Below are 13983 nucleotides of genomic sequence, written 5' to 3'. Positions count from 1 at the left end.
TTTCCCTTTCAATTTGTGACTGAAATACTGTGTCAATAACCCCTCAGTTTCCAGCTAATTTTCTTACCATTTCTTTCCTCTGTGTTAAGCATTCCCGATGATTCTTGGCATTTTCATGAACACTAATCCTTTCAGGTCCTTTCCACTAGTTGAATCCATTTTCCTGCTCCAATGAAGATTGTTGGTCTGACCGGGAATAGAGAAGACAACAGATATAAAATGCAGACTTTTCGGAAGGGGAATAGACCAGCCATGAGCGAGTCACTTCCTCACCACAACCATTTCCCAATTTCCTCCTGAACCAAGTTTTGTTCATTGAGCGGTTATTTGTTGGTAGGAATGGCCCCTCACTGTTCTGAAAATACTTCCAACCCAGCTTTATTATTTCTGTTCTCAACGCATCAGGCAGAATTGCTTTTCCAGTATCCTTGTCGAACTTAAGAAGTCCAATGTCATGCTGTTCAATCACTTCTGGTATGACAGTTCAAGCTTCTTTGACACCATCCAGTTCACTAGGTTCAGTATCGTCAGGTTCAACCTTGTCAGGTAAAATCTCATCAATGAACTCAACATCACCACCACCACCATCGTCTTCCCCTCCTGTCATGTCCATGTTCTCTGCGGCAGCCTCACTCTTAATCTCGTCATACTCTGACTTAAGTATCTGTCTTGACTTCCTCCTCAGCTTGTGATGCGTTTGTACTTGATCCACCTTCGGATTCTAACAAACTTGTAGCAGGAGCAGGCGACTCCATGCAACGTGTTGAATTACTTGTTCCAGGCTTTTCAAAGAGGGGCATGAAGAACTTGCTCGACTTTGTGGCTTCCTCCACCTCCAATTTTCGTCTCTTCCATCCTTCAGCTCCACTTTCCTTCTTCTTCGTGAAGAAACATTTCATGGTCTTCTTACACAATGCTCTGAAATAAGGCCATCCTAGTGCTTCTCACCCATGATAATCAAAGCCAGATCATACGTCTAAAGAAAATTCTTTTTTCACTAACCAAGGATGGCTTGTCTGACTTTAATAGAAACTGCTCAGGGCATGTACCATACCTGCCATACCTTAGATACGCCACTGCCCGTAGCTAGCTGTAAGCAAACAAATCTCAAGGTTGTATAATATATACATTCTTTGATGATAAATGTACTTTGAATCTTTGAAGTATGTTTTGTGTGATCTCCAGTCTAAAAACTCTAGTATAGGACTGCAAACCTCTGAAGAATGTGAAGATGGCATTTCAGATGCTGGACCTCGTTAGTTGGGGCATAGAATACAAGATCATGGAACTCATGGTTCAAGTTTATAACTCTATAGTTGCATCACATCTGGAAGACTGTATGCAGTTCAGAATGCCACACTATAAGAAGGATGTAAATGCATTGGATCTTGTCTGGGATTGAATGTTTCAGTTATAATGAGAGACGAGTGCTTCTTTTCCTTGGAGTGGAGGAGTCTGAGGTGGGGATCTGATTGAGGTAGCCAAAAGTACCCATAACATAAACCCTGAGCTTAGATGAGGAGAAGCAGGTTTAAAGGGAATCTGGAATGTTTGTTTTCATCCAGAAGAGCGCTTGTAATGTGAAATGCACCTCCTAAGGATGTGGTGGAAGCAACTGCTATCACATCATGTAACAAGTATCTGGATGGGTATTTGGATCCCCAAAACACAGAAAGCTGCAGACCAAAGGCTGGTAAATGGGATTAATGTAGATTGGTATTTGATGGTCAGCATTGATGTGATGGACTGATTCTGTGACGTTATACACAGAAACTCTTGAGGAACCTTCGGCAGTAAACAGTCTTGTGAAGCTCTGCAGCAGGAGATACAACAACACCCTGGGTAAAGGAGGATACTGTGAAAACTGCTCCTTTCTGCGCTCTCCTCATTATATGCTCCATCACTACTTCTGTCGGACTTGCATAGAATAAGAAACTCCCATTTATTGGCTGGATGGAACCACAGCGAGCTGAGTCAGAAAATGGCAGGAAAGCTTCAAAATATAAAATCTGTTCCTGCTTTGAAATGTTATACAATGTGAACATAGTACAATAACAACAATTCATTTGCTATAACATAGGAACTACTCAAGGTGTATTTACTCTTCTGAAGTTACAATATTAATTGCCAAAATGATAGAACTGTATGGAATATAGATGCACTTGAACCCAAGTGTCAGAGATAGTTGAGACAGAGTGGATAGAAAGAATAACTAAGAGACAGAGTGAATTACAGTGTGACTAAATTTACAAATGGAATTCTATTTATAGTGATAGTTGTACATAAGAATTGAAAGAATGAGTCAATCTATAAGTTTAATATTTACAACTAGATTTCCTGCAGTAAAGGAGGCACTGATTTTAGAATTGCTGAAAGGTTACAGCATGGAGGAGGACATTTGGCTTATCAAGGGCAATTCAGTTTTACACAACTGTTATCTCCCTATATTCTCTCACCGTGACATAATTTCTTTTCTTTCATTTACTTATACAGTTCCTTTTTGAATGTCTCTGTTACATCCATCACTTAATGCTATGTAGAAGATTTGTTATTATGCATGTTCAAGCTTGTCTTAATAACTCTGATTATTCATATCTCCTACCATGTGTTAAAGGACTGACAATGTCACAGATGCCGGGGATTTGTTATAGAGCAGAGGGGTTTCTGCAGTGTGCTCAAGAGTTACCAAGATGAGAGGCCAGAGGTGCTTTAAACCCAGACAGACGCACCAGAACCAGCAAGGGTGATTTGGCCTCAACTGTTTTTTTCCTTTCTCAGAGGAAATCCAGAAAAATAATTTAAATAAGTTGGTGCCAGAATGGCAAAATGTAATTTTTCCAGAATGAAAATAGTTCATTTCTGGGTTACAGTTAGAAGCAACTATAGAAGAACAGACATATCAATCTGGCATACTCACTCACATGTGGGAAGAACATTTTCATGTTTTATAATATTACATAACGTCCAAATTATCAGCCTCAGTTATTGAATTGGAGGGACAGGCAACGATCTCATAACGACAATCTCTGGAGTCAAGCAATAAGTAAGGTAAGCTGCAAAAAGTGCTAGAGCCAAAAACTGGTAGCTACTTGGCTTGAGTCATGGCTCTGATTACTTCTCAAAGATGAAACATAAATATGAACTCAAAATTACTCATCTGAAGTATAGTTGTATTTTATATTTGATTTTTTCATATAAAATTAGATAGATAGATAGATACATAAATAGATAGTTTATTGATCCCAATGGAAATTACAATGTCACAGTAGCATTACAAGTGAACAGATATAAATGTTAGAGGAGAAGTAGAAAGAATAAAAAATAAGTTACCTCAACTAGTGTAGCAGGAGATAATCATTACTTCCCCGGCTATAGGTTGACTCATTATCGAGCCTAATGGCTGAAGGTAAGAATGACCTCATTTAGCACTCTTTGAAGCAGAACAGTTGTCTTAGTCTATTACTAAAAGTGCTCCTCTGTTCAGCTAAGGTGGAATGCAGAGAGTGAGAAACGTTGTCCAGAATTGTCAGGATTTTCCATAGGGTCCTTTGTTCTACCACAGTCTCCAGTGTGTCCAGTTTGACTCCTATAATAGAGCCAGCCTTTCTAATCAGTTTATTGAGCCTGTTGGCATCACCCGTGTTGATGCCATTGCCCCAGCATGGCATCGCATGGAAGATTGTACTGGTGACAACAGACTGATAGAACATGTGAAGGGTAGACCTGCCTACTCAAAAAGACCTCAGTCTCCTCAGAGAGTAGAGGTGACTCTGGCCCTACTTGTACACAGCCCTGTGTTGGAGCTCCACTCAAGTCTGTCATCCAGGTGCATCCCAGGTACTTGTAGGTCCTCACCATCAATAGTAACGGAGCAGTGCAGGCTTAGTCTTACTAAAGTCCATCACCATCTCCTTTGTCTTACTGGTGCTGACCTGCAGATGATTCAGCTCTCTCCATTTGACAAAGTTCTGCACCAGGGCCCTGTATTCATCCTCCCATTGTCCCTTTGTACACCCAACTTTTGCTGAGTCATCAGAGTGTGAGAGTGTGCTTCATACTGGAAACAACATGTTTAACTTTAACATATTATAACCAGGATGCTAATCATTGAGTAGCAAATTAATCCTCTGATAACTGGATCAAAAATCTTCTTCTATTGTTCGCTTTGCACTTCTGCCATTTGAATATTATCCTTGCTGCGGTCAGTCAATAGTTGACGTACAGATGCCTGCTGCTGATAAAAAAAAAGCTGTAATGCAATTGAGTGGCAGCTTTTTTAAGGACTGTCTGCCTTTAATAAACAGAATGTAAAGATAACAAAAATCAGCCTAATTTCAAAACAGAATAGATTAGTAAATATAGATAGTTTGCAGATTTGCCTGAAGAAAGAATTTAAGAAACTACCAAATCAACTTTTCATTTTCAGTTTTAAATATTGTAACCTAGTTGTTGTGGGTAAGATATAAATATTCACACTACTTCTCAGAAGGGAAGGAACATATTGGCTATAATTGACTGGGTATGGTTTGAATCTGAAATTATTGAAGTACAGAGTTTAAATGCATTCATTATGGCACATGATGAGTACATAAAAACTGAAAGAAATAAATGGAATAAGTTTGAAATGAAGCCGATGAAATGGAAGAGATTTCATCTGGAATATCGATATCACTGCAGATTAGCTGTCTTAAGTTTCATATTAATTCATGTTTGTTATTCATTACCCAATGTGGGCAAGCACAACATTTATTGTCCATTTTCATTGCCCTCCAGAAGGTGCAGGTGAATATTTTCTCGAACCACAGCTGCCCACCTTTTGGAACTACTGCCTTCATGTTGGATAGAGAGTTCTCAGAAATTAGACTGTGTGGAAATTTCCCAAATCAAGATTCAGGGGGAACTTGCATGTGGTGGTGGTCCTACGTATAAGCTTTTCTGTTCTATCTATACAACAAAGAGTTAGGAGATGCAGGGTGTGAATGCTTAGGGTGTTCTATTCAATACCCATTTTTAACAGTGTTCTTTGTTTAATTCATGTTTCCTGATGATTGCCTCAGTCAAGTGCAGCCTTGATGTCATGAACAACTACTCTAATGATGCCTGTCACTTATAAAATTCAGCTCTTATTTTCATATTTGGACCAGAGCTGAGCTGATGTCCAATACTTGTGGAAGATCAGACAGCAGTTTATTGATGCTACTGATGTTGATAACACCTTCATTAGTTTGCTGACTGAGAGTGGATTCATGAGACTGTAAATGCCCAGGTTAGATTTGGTCTTTATTTTATCTTCAGAACATCCTCTGGACCATTTTAAAATATCGTTGGATAGATGTCATTGTTTAAATGTACTAAAACAACTTGGCTCGAAGTACAGTTAGTTTTTTGAGCATAGGTCTTCATTACTACAGCTAGGATATTATTTGGTCTACTGGCTTGTGTTGTATCTAGTACTCTCAGCTTTTACTTTCCATCTTGTGGTGCACCACAATTCATATGGCACTTTAAAACAAGCATCCTGTGGAAGGATGTATGTGTCTCTTTAAGTACATCCTCATTCTCTCATGGGACATGAAAGAAACTACTTTTGCCTTAATGGTGCACAGAAAAGGAAGGGGTGTAGTGGGGTGGAATTGAAATTATCTTGGATGAGTGTATGATATAATCCTCAAAGTAATTATGGGGATATAGTGACCAAAGTGGTTGTAAGCGGGGATTGATAAAAATTAGGCAGGATATAGTGATAAAGATTGGAGAAAAAATATAACGTTTTTAAAAGTAAACTATTATTACTGTTGCATATTATGCCATAAAGATCTTCTTTGATCTTTTGTAAAACATTTATTAATTCTAGTAGTTTGAAGTTCTGTAGATCTTGAATAACTATAAGGAAGCCAGTTTACTCCATCCAGCTGGTTAATAATTATCTAGGTTATTCTGTTTTTTTTTTAGAATCGTTAACCTATTACCATTTAAGTAGAACAAGAATCTCCTTCAAGACTAAGCAGCATCTGAAAATAGCTTTATTATTTATTCCCAAGGGAAACTGCCTGAATTTCTGATAATGCACTGATCAAACTGACAAGAAATTGTGACGCCTGATCATAACGTTACACTTTTTAGTTACATATCTTAATTTGGATTTAAGGAAACTGATCATTAAATTCTATTCTGGAAATGGCAATATCTCACTAGTTTAAGCAGTGATATGGGAAAAAGATTGTTGTTAAAAACCATGGATATGTATCAAGCATTTATTTTTACAGTATTTCCCTTCAATGTCTTTGAGCACAGCAAATATTGGGACCTCAAGCAAAACACCATCATGCTCTTTTAGTACATCACCTTCAACTCCATGTCATACACAAAGTATAAGGCAAACAAAGCACTGCTATCCAACTTACCCCAACCAGAAAATCTCCTTGATCCTGGGTGGAACTCCGACAGCAAAATATGAGAGGTCTTGGGACAGAGTCTGGAGGCTGTGAGCGGTTAGTAAATTTACTTTTGGGTGTTGGTGTGCATTAGGTGAAATTGGATCAGCCGTTGTTCTGTGTTGCTGTTGAAATCAATGAAAATGAAAATCTTGGGAGATTTATAGCAGCAGCTAATTTGATTCTAGTCTGATGACTCAAAAATATAACAACTCCCTGAGTGTATCAATGCATTCTCCTGCAGATGCTATATAAAACACTGGAAATCCATATAAAACTCTAGACAGGTATTTAAAAATCCTAAATATTACCTACTTTAAATATATCAATAGCATATAGCAGTTAATTTTCTTTCTTAAAAAGGATAAACTGAATTACAAGGTAAATGCCAATATCATGTTTTTAATTTACTTACTTATAATAAAAAGTGTGAGAATATAAATATGTGCATTGAGAACTGAAACATGGGCAATGCTTTGAAAGATCAACTGATCTAATTGTGTTATTAGCAGAAGAAATTCAAAACTAAACAGCTTCTGCAATAAGCTTTCAGAAAACACAACCACAGGTATTTGGCAGAAATATTTCACCGTTTGCAGATGGTAGTATTTACAGTGATTTAAGAGGTTATATTTAACCATCTTTACTTTTCGCAGTCACTTGGCCACAACCGCTCAGAGCTAATGCTTAAATTGATCTGTTTATTCCCTTATATTTCTCATCAACCACATCCAACGTGGTGGGTGTTAGGTTTAGGTGGTGCAGATGTGTTGAGACAGGCGATTTCCTGCAGGATGAAGCTATCCATGGCTAAACACACTATCAACCTGTGTTCTGCAAATCTTTGAAATATCTTTACTAATGATTTCACCATGTTCAATCTGATTCTCAACACAGCAGAGGCTGGAGCAACCCATGTGTGGTGAAGTACATCTACCTGTCTGGACACGCCCCTCTGCTGACTGCTCCTGTGGCTCCTCCCACAGACCCCTATATAAAGGCGATAGGAGGCACTGCTCCTCACTCAGTCTCCAGGATGTTGTGTGGTGGTCTCTTGCTGCTGATCGTGGTCTCTTGCAGTTAATAAAAGCCTATCGTTCGCCCCCCCATCTCCGAGAGTTATTGATGGTGCATCACCATGCCTGCATTCAGCGAGGCTTCATCAGTATGATGATGTGCTAGGCAATGGCTGTCTCTGCCTCTACTGACATTTTAAAAAAGTTGATATCATGGAGTACCCTGCCACCAACTTCTGAGGAATCAATATTGATTAGAAAGCTAACCAGTCCAACCACATAAACACTGTGTTCATAAGGGCAGGTCACAAACAGGATATGCCACTGTAGTTGACTCATCTCATGGTATGATAAAGCCTTTCCACTGACTGGAAACCACAAATGTGATGCAATTTTCCTCATTGGCCTGAGTGAATGGAGCAACCAAAGCAAAAAACTGTGCATTCTGGAAACCCGGAATTCCTCTTCAGGTCAGACATGCTGAGGGAAGGAGACTGAACATTCACTTTGGCCATTTGACAGCAGACTACTAAACAAAAAAAGATGTATGGCCAGATTCAGGAGTCCTCTGTTTCACAATAAATGCAGTTTGAGGACCTTTTCAGTGTCGTTACTAATATGCATCACGTCAGGAGATTGTGGACAGTATTGTAGATCATGATAGAGGGGTGTTGTCTTTTAAATGCAAATCTGTATAGTTGGTGAGGTAGAGCTGTTGCTACGTGAAGCAAAGTCACTCACACTATCAGGGGGATGCTAAAAAGAAGGTCAAGGGCTACTACAAAAATTTGTTGATCTGAAGCATTAACTCAGTTGTTCTTCCTATGGATGGTGCCAGATTTTCTGAGTGATCTCACTGTTAGCTGCTTTTATTTCTAGATCTGCCTGCTCTTCATGACCAAATACCTCTTGACAGGAAAGCTCTTTGATTAGTTTTCCTCCACAGTTAAGGGCGCTGAGGATAGTTAGTGCCACTACTGCCACCCCAGCTGAGATCAACCAGTTTAGCAGACAAAGGATTGAACCAGCAAACTTACTGGTCTATATGGCTCTATGCCAAGTCACATAGTACATTCATCCATAGAGCCATCAGGGAATCGCCACACAGCTATTTTCACACAGCTGTGTTGTAAAGTACATTTGAATAGCTTTTTGCATAATAAGTAATATTGTAGCTGTCCTGTTTAATTTTAGTTCAGTGGCATGAAACTGTTTGTGTTTCTCCTCCCAAACACATAAAGCGGAACCACTATTGTCTGCATCCTATTAATCCACCATCCTGTTTATTCACCAGAAATTACACTGATGAAAACCTTCAGCAAGACATCACCTCAGCGTGTGGCTTCTTTCACCGTACACATTTCTCCATTTCTAGTGAATAAAGTAGCGAAATGATTCTAAATATTTATATCATGTTTGTCCCTCAGTCTGAGATATTGCTCCGCTGCGTGTGGAAAAACAAGATTTAATCTGTATTATACACTAGGGGTTCCCTCCATTACAGCAGATAGAGGATTTCATCAGTTTCACACAGATTTAAATAAAGTAACAGCTGCATTAAAGCATGAGACATGAATCAAATATAACATGTTAAAGTAACATCTCAGTTACAAATAACTCTGGAAGAAAAGTCCAAATCCTTGGTTCCCAAATTAACAAACTTGGAGGGAAAAAAAAATATTAACCTGCAGTTAAGATGGCAGCTTTGATCTTACTGCCATTTCATTGATGACAAATTTAAACTGGCTTTTCTGACTTGGAAGAAGATCAAATGGAAGGCATCATGGAGCTGAGTTAAATTTGGGGATGGATGAGCACGATATCATGGCCTGATGATGAGGCTTGAAGGGGAGTTCATGAGCCATGTCCAGAGGAGCTGCAAAAGAGATCCTTAGTTTCCTTGTAGATCAGGAGAAGCAGAAATCTTTACCTTCCCACCTCACCACCATAACTCAGTTGAAACCTTTCCCAACAACTTACCATCTGAATGGATTTAGGTTTGCTAGCTGTTGGAATTCTCAACAGTCTTGTAATTATAAACACTCAGTGGCCACTCTGCTGGCTACCACCTGTACCTGGTAAAGTGGCCACTGAGTGTGTGTCTGTGGTCTTCTGTTCTGTAGCTCATCCACTTCTGTGCATTCAGGGATGCTCTTCTGCACACCACTGTTGCAATGCATAGTTATTAGAGTTACTGTCACCTTCCTGTCAGCTTGAACCAGTCTGGTCATTCTTCTCTGACCTCTTTCATTAGCAAGGTGTTTTTGCCAACAGAACTGACACTCAGTGGATCTTTTTTGTCTGCTTGTCCACACCTTTTCTGTAAACTCGAGAGACTGTTCTGAGTAAAAATCACAGGGGATCTGAGTTACTCAAACCACCCTGTCTGGCACCAGGAATCATTCCATGCTCAAGATCACTTAGATCACATTTCTTCCCCATTCTGAGGTTTGAACAACTGAACTTCTTGACCATGTCTGTATGCTTTTACTCCATTGAGCTGCTGCCATGTGATTGGCTGATTAAATGATTGAATTAATGACCAGGTGAACCGAATAAAGTGGCCACTGAGTATTTGCTGAATCTGGAAACACTTACAATTGTACCTAAAAACTATATTTCAAAGAAATCCATTTCACAATGAAAATCTGGAAACCATATTTGCATCCACCTACATTTTCCTTACTTCCCTCCTCTCTTTTCCCAACCTATACCACTCATTTCTTAACTTATATTTGGTTCACTTAGCCCTGGCTTTATGATAGTTTATATTTATCAGTCTTCCTCCCTTTTCAAATGAAGTACTCCTTACTATTGGCCTCACAACAGGATATCCTGTTGCCAAGGAGAAGGTGAGTAGCAACAGAATATATTCTACACATAACAAGCCACTGGGACACATTCCAAGGTTTGCCATCCCCATGAGGAGATAGATCACTTGCATCGTTTCAGTGAGTTTTGCAGAATGGTTCAAAGTGAGAGCAAAAAAAACGTGGTCTGTGTGGTTTGGTACTTCAGTGGAAAGGGGACAGAGATATTTCCTCAATGTCTGTCCTTCTGAAGCAACGCCTATGCAAATAGCATTTTCTTGAATGTTCCCAAAGCTCCCAGAAAGTGACTACCATTAAATTGTTTTTGATATATCTGGTCTAATGATCTGCAAGCCCTCTCCCTCTGCATAAGTTGTCTGGCCCAGCAGGTATTTCTATTATTCCCTATTTTAACTGAAATCATCATTTTATTTTCCTTTGCCTTTTGAGTTGCATCAATAGGGCTGATTTGATAAACTACCTGCTTGATGATATTGTGATATAATGCTTCTTTGTCCTGGCAAAATAAATAATAAAAACCCAACATTTGCAATGCATTCAAATTAAATTTATATGTCGTTGAATATAAGGGGGAAATAAGTGCAACAGAAGAACTCTCATAAATTCTACAGGAATACTGAGATGTGTCTTTTGCAACTAATCATGATGTTGATTACAATACTCTTGAAATCTGTGATGAGTGTAGTTTCCTCTGGATATTGAAAATACTGTGGACAGGAGTTCTACAAGGAAGTGCCTCACCCGCCCCCCATCTGTTCTCTGATGTTTATCTTGTTTTAGACTTCCGCATTAGAGATACACTGGAAATCAGATGTGGGTACACCAGACCTCCTCTTCTGCGGCTAGGCTAATCACCGAGCAGAGGAGTGGTTACACTGCGTATTCAACCTCCCAGCTTTATGCCAGCAACAATATCTTTCACTTAAATTTAATTGCCCATGCTCATACAAAAGTAAGCTGCTTAAGATTCGTACTTGTTTTTCTATACTTCAGTTTATATTTATATATTTTAATTAATTACAGCAGTTTAATTGAATTTCAACTATCCCTTCCTTTAATCATTTGACTCAGTTGATGAGCTGTTGCAGAACGATATCAAAGAACAACAGGGCTATGCCGAACAGAGGTCACAACTTGCATTCACTTCCGACTCCCAGGTAATTGCTGTCATTGGCTTAATTTGCAAGCTGAGTGAGGTAGGTTGGTTGGATCAAACAGCCTATTAAAGATAAATGTATAGCGATTTATTGGCTATAGATAGCAATCTTACTATTTTTTTCCAGTTTTCAGAATGTACAGGATGTGCATGTCACTGACTGGTCAGCATTATCACACATTCTAATCAAGTGTGAGAATGTGGTGGTGAATCACTCCATAAACACCTGGAGTCTCTCAGGCTCAGCTACGCCCACAGAAAGGGAGACAATTACCAGCATTAACACCAATGGAAGAATGCAAACACATTTCCAAGTCAGGAGAGTGCGTGATTTGGACCACCTGTACCCAATGAAGTGGCCACTGAGTCTTTATGGTCTTCTGCTGCTGTAGCCCATCCACTTCAAGGTTTGACATGTTGTGCATTCAGAGATGTTCTTCTGCACAGCACAGATGTGACACGTGGTTATTGGAGTTACTACCTCCTTCCTGTATCAACATAGTTATTTTCCTCTGACCTCTCTCATTCACCTACAGAACTGCCTCTCACTGGATGTTTCTTGTTTGTAGCACCATCCTATATAAACTCCAGAGACTGCTGTGCGTGAGTGCCATGCTGGTGCAGCGGTTAATCTGACTCCATTACAGCTCAGTGCACTGCAGTTCAGTTCTGACGTTACCTGTAAGGAGTTAGTTAGTCCTCTCCATGGAATGCGTGGGTTTTCTCTGATTCCTCTGGTTTCCTCCCACGGTCCAAAGAGATACAGGTTAGTAGGTTATTGTCTTAGTAAATTGTCCCATGATCAGACTAGGGTTAACTTGGGGGTTGCTGGGTAGGCAGTTCAGAGTGCTTGATGGGCCTATTCTGTGCTGTATCTCTAAATAAATAAATAAATCCCAGGAGATGAGCAGTGTCTGAGATACTCGAACCACCAACAAACATTCCATGGCCAAAGTCACTTCTATCACATTTCTTCCCCATTTTGATGTTTGGTTTGAACAAATACTGAACCTCCTGACCAGGTCAATGTGCTTTTTTCCATTGAGTTGTTGCCATGTGATTTGTTGATTACATGGTTGCATTCACAAGCGGGTGCATTGGTGTACCTACTGATGTGACCATTGAGTGTATATTTCTTAATGTATTGCACTGTATGGCTGCCTCATTGCAACAAATTTCACGACATATGTCAATAATATTAAACCTGTTTCTGATTCTGATGCCAAGTACTTTGCCTAAACATGAGAAAGTTTGCATAGGGGCTCCGTCAATGAATTTAAAATGATGTCTTCATTATAACTAGGCTCAATGTTATTCTAGTATTTCAGCCTGATCGATGGAGATAAGAAGCACCAGCAAGAGTTGTTGAGGAATATCTCAGCTTGCCCCACGGAGGGGGAGATTGTGGAAGGTGGGTGAGATTAAGGCATTTTATGTTTCTTATGCCCAAGACTGGGAGAGTCCAGCTGTGACTTATTGACAGTTATGTAGAACACTCCTCCATCTCTCCAATCATAAATGTTATTAGAAGAAGGTTGCATACTTATAAGGGACAGTTGGTTTATTTTGCCGTTGACTGGCTGCTGGACAATCCAAAACATGGATTTCTCCTTGTGTTCGGCTAAACTTAATTTGTACTGCTGATGATGTCAGTGTGAGGTCATCTTTGAATATTAATTAGACCCTACCTTGCCTATCACAAGAGCCTCATCAATGACATGTTTATGCCACTAAACCAGCCAGAAATAGAATCAGGTTATTTAGTCCGAGTAAGTAATCTCCCAGTCATTTTGTTGGGTTCAATTCAGGCTGGTAGATCTGCAAAAATCAATCTGATCATTAGTCTGGAGCTGCCAATAGGCAGGTTCAGCGTTTGCATACTTGGAATGCTTATCTTTAAATGGGTTCTGTCTTTTGTCAGGTTCGTTTAGCTTTCCAATTACACACCAGGTAACTGTGTGATACATTGAATACAGAGTTGGTGGCTAAATATTGAAGGAATGTATCTGGTATTAAAGCGGTCAGTCTACTAGATGAGGATCCAGAAATCTGAACAATTGATCCAGAGTTTAAATCCAACCATGTCTGCTGGGGAATTTATTCAAGCAGAATATCAAAATCACCACCAATAACAATTCTTCATTATTGTATCAAGGAGGGGACGTTGGGAGAACACACTAGTCTTCATTGAGGGGTTAGTGGTGGAAAGAGTGAACAGCTTCAAGTTCCTGGGAATCAACATCTCAGAGGATCTATCCTGGGCCCAATACATTCATGCAATGAAGAACAAGGCATGGCAGGGGCTCTACTTAATTAGGAACTTGAGGAGATTTAGTGTGTCGCCAAAGGCTCTAGCACATTTCTGCAGATGTACAGTGGGCAGCATTCTGATTGGTTGCATCACTGCCTGATATGGTCGCTCCAACACACTGGATCAAAAGAGGCTGCAGAAGGTCACAGGCTGTGGCCAGTTCTATCACTATTACAAGCCTTCCCACCATCGAGGATATCTTCCAAAGGCAGTACCTCAGGAAGGCGTTAAGGAC

Source organism: Hypanus sabinus, chromosome 6 (assembly GCF_030144855.1).
Source record: "Hypanus sabinus isolate sHypSab1 chromosome 6, sHypSab1.hap1, whole genome shotgun sequence".
NCBI classification, from domain to species: Eukaryota; Metazoa; Chordata; class Chondrichthyes; order Myliobatiformes; family Dasyatidae; genus Hypanus; species Hypanus sabinus.
The sequence above is the reverse complement of the archived record's forward strand: the minus strand, read 5'-3'. Positions refer to the sequence as shown.